The sequence below is a fragment of the Arachis ipaensis genome, chromosome B02 (assembly GCF_000816755.2).
Source record: "Arachis ipaensis cultivar K30076 chromosome B02, Araip1.1, whole genome shotgun sequence".
In the NCBI taxonomy this organism is placed as follows: Eukaryota; Viridiplantae; Streptophyta; class Magnoliopsida; order Fabales; family Fabaceae; genus Arachis; species Arachis ipaensis.
Window position 1 is genome coordinate 80,810,712 of NC_029786.2, and position 7,403 is coordinate 80,818,114.

General features: G+C 32.4%; 1 long non-coding RNA gene across 1 annotated transcript in view; it reads right to left on the reverse strand.

Moving 5' to 3' along the window:
* Nucleotides 1–6,459, reverse strand: part of LOC110268916 — a 13,801-nt gene extending 7,342 nt beyond the window's left edge. The window contains exons 1-2 of the long non-coding RNA XR_002357663.1: nucleotides 6,309–6,459; nucleotides 2,396–2,398 (exon numbers count right to left, since the gene is read on the reverse strand). This is a non-coding gene — a long non-coding RNA (uncharacterized LOC110268916). The remainder of the gene's footprint in view (nucleotides 1–2,395; nucleotides 2,399–6,308) is intronic.

Below are 7,403 nucleotides of genomic sequence, written 5' to 3' on the forward strand. Positions count from 1 at the left end.
ATACGAAAAATAAAAAGATTATTTTTTAGTGGGGTTTTTTTTTGTTTCTTTTGCTTTTAAATGACAATGATGTGACTTTTTTTTTTTTACCTTTGATTTTTCCATTTTTATTCTTTGGTTTTTGGTTTTAAAAAGGAATACGAGGGGAAGCTTTCGTTCTAGCCATTCAGATTTTAATAATTGGATGTTAAAAAAGAAAACTCTCTTTTACTTATTTAAATTAGCCAAATGATTAGTTCATTCTTTCATTTTTCTTAATTATTTCTCTTCTACCATCATTTTCGTTGAGACCATATTTCTTTTTCATTCTCATGGAGGGATCCTTTTTATTGGCTTGCAAGAAAGACAAATATTCGCAAATATCGATTAAGAAAAATGAACAAAATGTACACAAAAATTACACATGGAATAAAATTATACACGAATCATTTTGGTAGTATTTATTTTGAGATATTGAGATGGAGACTGAAAAACTGATATTCAATATTATGTTTATTGGTTCAAAGATTGATATTAAAATATCAGTCTTTGTTTCCAAAATTTTAGTATTTCAATACCTCTAAAAAATAAGAACATAGAAAATTAAAATTTTTTGGGACAGAAACTAAAATTTTAATAACAATTTATACCTAAAAAATACTCTCATTTCAATTAATTAATTCTAACTTTATTCTTTGCATAAATTAAATTAGAGTTTCATTTTTATTTCAATCTCTGTCTCTCACTTTATACCAAACACAATATTAAGACTTATTTCAATATCTGTCTCTCAATTTTTTATCTCTCAGTCTCGTCTTTCAGTCTCTGTCTCTTTTCTAAACGCTACCTTAATGAATTAAGTATATATATGAATTATATGTTTAATTAATCACATCTATCATTTTGTCGATGAAAATGTGTCTTCATTAGTAAAATTATATAGGTGTTACATTTTCTTCCACCTTAACACTGTATAGTGAATAATATGATTATTTAGTGATTAGGTAGATATTTAATTAATATTTTTAAATTATAATTGAGATTAAAAATTCTTTTATTTTCATCCTCCTTCCTTCATTCTATAACTAAAAATTGAACAATTCTAACGGAAAAAAATAGTTATAACTCAACAGAAGAATAGTCTTATAACCCTTAGTTACACCAGTATTTCTAGTGGCTCCTCTGCATTACTGAAGAATAAGAAGAAGTAGTTTGACTATAACAATAGAAAGTGTTTGTATAGCTTGATGATATGATGCTGGAGTCTAGAACGGAATGGAATTCTAGAAGATTGTTTCTTCGATGTTCGTTGTAGTAGGTATGTTGTGGCATTGCATTGTTGTTGTAATTTATTTTTGTTTCATGACTTTCTTTCTCTTCTGCTCCTTCTCTAAATTGTGGCAGAGGATTGAAGAAAGGTCATAGAAAGATTCATGTTCCAAAAAAACAGAACTAATTGTTGATGCACCAAAGGAGCATTACAACAAATAAGGGTTTTCACAACGGTAAAAAATTGTTGTCATAGATAAAAAAAATCGTTCCTAAAACCTTAGACAGCACTTTGGTAACGGGTTTTGTCCTGTGGTATATGCGGCCGTTACCAATGCTCATAGACAACGATTTTTTACCTAAGGCAACGGTAACAAAAAAATCGTTGCCATAGTTACTGGCATTGTCACAGCCCAAAATGAGCCATGACCGGCGCTCAGGAAAATAATCATATAGCAAGCCTTATATACTCAAATATAAATTGAATAAGAAAGTTACAAATATTTTACAAGTTCTAAAATAAATAGTTATACATTTTTAACAAAAATTAAAATAATTAAGAATGGTTGGACCCTGCCTGTGTTATATGGAGCATATATACATCTAAGAACTCGTCAACGAATAAGTACTCATTACAGATCATTACATCTTGAATAGAGAGTCTCACATAGACAAGTAATTGTTCCTGAAAAATGTTTTTAGAAAAAAAACGGGGTGAGTTTTGCAACTCAGTGACTAGACAATACATCTATAATCGACATGAGACCATATAAACATCATATTAAAATAATTTTAATTAGAAAATAATAATTGGTAATAATAAATAAGTGAATCAATAAGGGAGTTCTCATACAGAAATCAAATCAAAAGTCCACACTTGGACGGCTTCACCTCAATGGGTAGCCCTTTCCTCTCATGTGTCCTAACAGAATAACAGATCTAACGTATGGCCTACACGTTAGGCTAGCAACACCCCTGCTAGCTGGGGTCTGAGTTAGATGCATCTAAGTTAACGTCATAACCGCCGTTAACTACGGTTTTCTAATATGAGCCTCCCAAACCAATTCAAAACATATAATTTCAAATACAACAAATCTTTGATCTTTCCAATATATAAGGTATCGAATCAAATCAAATCATATTATACTTTCTCATCAGAATCCTTTCCAATCATACTTTTTTTTTTTAATCAAAACACATTTCAAATATATTTCACAATCTTTAAACTAAGTGAATACCAACAAATACTTCAATGCTTCAAAAACAGATATTCAAGTAAACTCAAACATTTTAGAATAATGCAAAACTTTATCAAAAATATCTATGGTCTCAAAAACAGATATTCAAATAAGATCAAACAATTTAAAATAATGCAAGACTTCATCAAAAATATATATGGTCTCATGTATAGTTCCGAAAGTATAAACTTCATAAAAAATGAATTATTTAATTTTAATAAATCAATTATTCTAATCAATTTAAAACCGTTCTAGACAATTATAGTGAGTATAATTCAAAGATCATAATAGATATATGTCAAAATAATTATAGATGCACAGTCAAATAATTATAAATGTAAAGCCTACTCACAACTTGGTCCCAAGGGACCGAAGATACCGAATCGGGAGTGTCAAAATTGGAGGATTGACGTAGAATGGAATGAATGAGCGCAAAATTTGGATTAGGGCAACGACAAGGTGGAGCTGCGATAGTTTGGGTTATTGTCAGGAACGGTTCAGCTCCAGCGGCACCAACAGCTCCATTAGCAACCAAGGTTCACCCGAACGGCGACCGGTGACGAAACAGCCCTCTATTCACGATGGCTCCTCTCGCACGTTCTGTTTCTCTCTCTTCGAGCTCTCTCTTCTCTCTCAACAATGGCGACGGCGACTTGGCAAGGCGGCAGTTGAAGTTCAGCAGCGACAGAGACAAGGCGCGGCGGCTGTCCTTTCTCGTCTCGTCTCTCGCGCTCGTCCCCTCTCTCAAACGCATCTCTCGGTTCTGTCCTCTGATGGCGACGCGACAGCAGCGAGCTGGACGCAGCTGGCGGCGACGTGACGGGACACGAATGGCGAGCTCCAGGTCGACAGTGACAAGGCGTGGCTCTCTCTCTCTCCCCTCGCATGGCGGCTTGGTGTGGACAGCTCCCTCCTTCCTCCCTTCGCTTCTTGCGGTCTCCCCTATTCTCTCTTTTCCTTTTCTTTCTTTCTTTTTCCGTGGAGTCTAGGTGTGTGTGCTGTGGGGAAGAGAGTGTGAGGCGAGTGAGAGTGTGTGCGGCGGTGGGAGGTGAGTTAGAGAGTGTGGCTAGAGTTAGAGAAAGAAGAAAATAAAAATCTAGGAGTGGGTCCCACCGGCTTATCTATTTATTTATTTTTTTCTGGCTATTACATTCTTCCCTCCTTTAGAAATTCGGTCCCAGAATTTCAAACCAATATACTATGTAATATCGCGTGAGCAGTACAAGCTACACAGATTTACACATCTTTCATAGAATTAGACATTGATGCAACGAATAACAAAGTTAGGAATTAGAGAAAAAGCAATATGGTGACAACTTCAATCGAAATAAATATAATCACATTTTGAAACCATAAGTTTAATAATGTGTACAAATATTATACAAAACAAGACTATAGACGAAATGCTATTACAAGAGTTTAGGAAAACAATGATATGCATTAGAATGAAAGAAAAAAAAATTTTCAAGAGTAATGATTATAAGAAAGAGAGTTATGACAATCATGGAATTAAAGGGAAACAAGATGAATATACTGGTGATAAAACAAAATCATTTCAATGATGATCTTTCTCGGACTTGAAACATTGTTATGATAACTTGCTTATCAATTACTATAGAAGTTCAACTAATTACAACATAACCACACAATGCAGCATATTTCTTCTAGTTAAAGAGATAAATACCTTTAAATAGCTAATCTAAGACTCAAATCATATATCCATGCTTCATGAAAATCATATGATAAAGATAAATTTGTAAATTTTGGTATAAATTTTCTACTAAGATCAAAACAGTTTTCATTCATCATGAAAGTTTTCCCATCAAGAAGTACTTTGGAATTTTTATTTATTTATTTATTTATTTTTGAAAATACCTTTCTAATATCAAAACTTATTAATTAGTTAGGAAACATGGCCTAGATAAACAAATACATACAAAGATCACTTCTAATTTATTTCTAACTTGAAAGGACACAATTTTTTTTTTTGTATCAAAGAAGAGAAAGAAGATACAAAGCTTAAAGTCTATATTATGTATAGATCAAAATTGGAACATTAGGGAAAAGAAAGTTACAAAAATAATAATAATAATAATAATAATAAGAAACAGTAGCATCACAAGCAAGAAAACGAAGGGAAACACTCTTATAACCTAAATGGAATATCCACAACATTCATAAATCAAAACCATAAACAACAAGATAGAAATAATAACAGAAAAGCAAAGTAAAACAGTAAATTCAAGGTTTGGCACCACACTTTAGAATACATAATCAATTAGTCATAGAAATAAAAACATTAACTGTCATAGAAACTAACCTGCTCTCTTTTTCTAATTTAGAAATCTCTGACTAAGTCTCTTGGAAATTATTATTATTCTTATTATCATGGCCTTAGTTATTAAGCATACTAATATAAAAAATAGAAATTACTTGACTATAAATAATATATAGATAGTATAAAACATGACAAGATACTATTTATCTTCTTGTTGTCCTTTATGCCAAAATTTACATGTACATTCAACTCATTTAAGTACAAAATCTTAGTTAAACCATCCAAGAAGAGGTCCTTCAATACTTCACATGCAAGAACAGTTTAAGGCCAGCACAACAATTCATAACAATTTTAACATAATTCAAACCCCTCACAGCGTTCAAGCAAAAATCTCCAATTATGGTTAGTGTGACCAATTATGGCAAACACGTATAGAGAAAGACGAAGATAAGTGAAAGAAACAACTTGTCAAATTGACGTAAGACTAGATCAAACAAAAACACAAAGTGAGAACAAAGACAAAGTTGAGTTGGAAACAAAATATGTGTAGACAAAATCTTGCTCTTGAACCCCCGAAGTTAAATCTCCAATACACTTGGTCGTTTAACTGCACAAAAACATGTTTGCGATTTAATTCCAATACCTCATCCAAAGAGAAAACACCATCAAAAAGTTAAAACTAAAATCAAATCCTCTTATCTTTGATAATCCCCCACAACCGATGCACCATGTGATTTCGGTCAGAGATAGCTGGAAGCATAAACAACTATACCATTCATGTGATCAATTCCAATAACTTCTATGTGCTCGGTCAAAAGTAAAAAGCGATAAAAAGCAAAATTGAGTATATATGATACAGTCAGCATATATGGTAAACGACGACCAATAAGTGCTCATTAAACGCTTACTCTCCTATCTTGAAAGTGTGTCAACAACTAGGATGGGGGAACAATAGGTTGGGCCTATCACAATTCTCAAAGCTAACGGTCAAAATCATTAAGAACAAAACACAAACTGCTGTACCAAGTTAGAAGTCACCATATATGAGTATGGTAATCAAAAGTATCGATTGGAAGACAACACTGGAAAGGAACAGGAATTGACATGTTCATATTAAATATATGGAAAGAAAATAGAAGAGACGAAAGAAAAGATCTAGGGCATTCAAACTCCAGGTAAAAGTCACCAATTCCACATCTATGTAGCTAACTCGATTACATGGACAATGTTACTCAACCATCTCAACAAACATAGCGCTGCAAGAAAATAGGTTTAAATTGAACTTTGCACCAACCATTAATGCTAGAAAATAAATATGGCAGAAAAATTCAATAGAGAAGACAAGTTTAATCTAGATCATGAGCCTGTATTATTTTTGAAGAGCTTTTCTTTTTTTTTTTTTCAAATCATATCTTCTGATCCAAAATTTTAAATTGTTGCAATCAATGAAAAGCATTGCAGGTCATAAAAAAAAGTGAAACGACTATATAATCAAGTTATTTTTATAATATTTAAAGGGGTAGAAAGAAAAAGGATAATATAACAAGGACATATCAATCTCGGAATCTTGAAAATAGTCTTGGTGCAATCCCAAACCTTTCAATTGGTTCCTAAGAAAAAGAGAAACAAAAACCAATTTCCAAGCATGAGAGAATAACAAAGGAAACAACACAAAGTAGCAAATTTAAAAAAATCAAAAAATCAAAAAATCAAAAATTAAACAAATGAACCAGACAAGTGCAAAAGCATATCACTAGGATGCACCCAAGACATGACAAGACTACACGGCAAACCAACGAGATTTAATTCAACTGCTGCTAGCACAGTAGGTTGGAATGACCAAAAAGGAAAGAAGAGTTGGAAAAACTGTTTTAGGAAACTAGATTCAATCCACATTCCACTGTATACATCATGCTCATCAACCAGGCTACAATGCTGCATAGAATATAACTACATTTTGATTTACATGCACGATTTATAATTTATAATTGAATCTAAAAACAAGTAAAAGTAGAGAATTTGTTCTATTTTAAAGAATTAGATATCTAGTCGTCCATGTCCAAAATAACAGAAAATTATTTTCAATATCTCCGATCTACAAATCTCAACCTCCCAAAAGCATTGCGAACCAAGCAAAACTTAAGCTAAATCCCTCTACATAATAATGATAAGAATAGTTGAAGAATAGAAGTTTCAGGGGGGAAGCAAGGGTAAGGAGTTCTCGGTTTCTTTGGATCTAGGCAACAACAGAATTCATCATCCAATCACCGACAAAAAGCAAGCGTTCAGTGGAAAAAAAATGCCATGTTCAATAATACAGTACTGTAATAGAACAAGATCATCAAATTAAAAGAACTCAACCAAACTTTCAGATTGAAAAGATCTTCAATTCAGCTAATAGATCATCCAAAAGTTTCGCCACACCAAAGTAAAGAAAATCACAATTCCAATCCAAAAAGAAACAAGAATAACACTCCGTTCAAATGTTCATTGTGTATTTCTTCTCATTGAGCAACCAAATAGCAATTCAGTTATTGTTTTGAAAGAAAGAATCACGAGTGGTTCAAAATTATGTAAGCTTCAAAGATCATCCACAAAAGAAGAACAAACTCCTCGTTTATCGAAATCCAAAAGAAAGC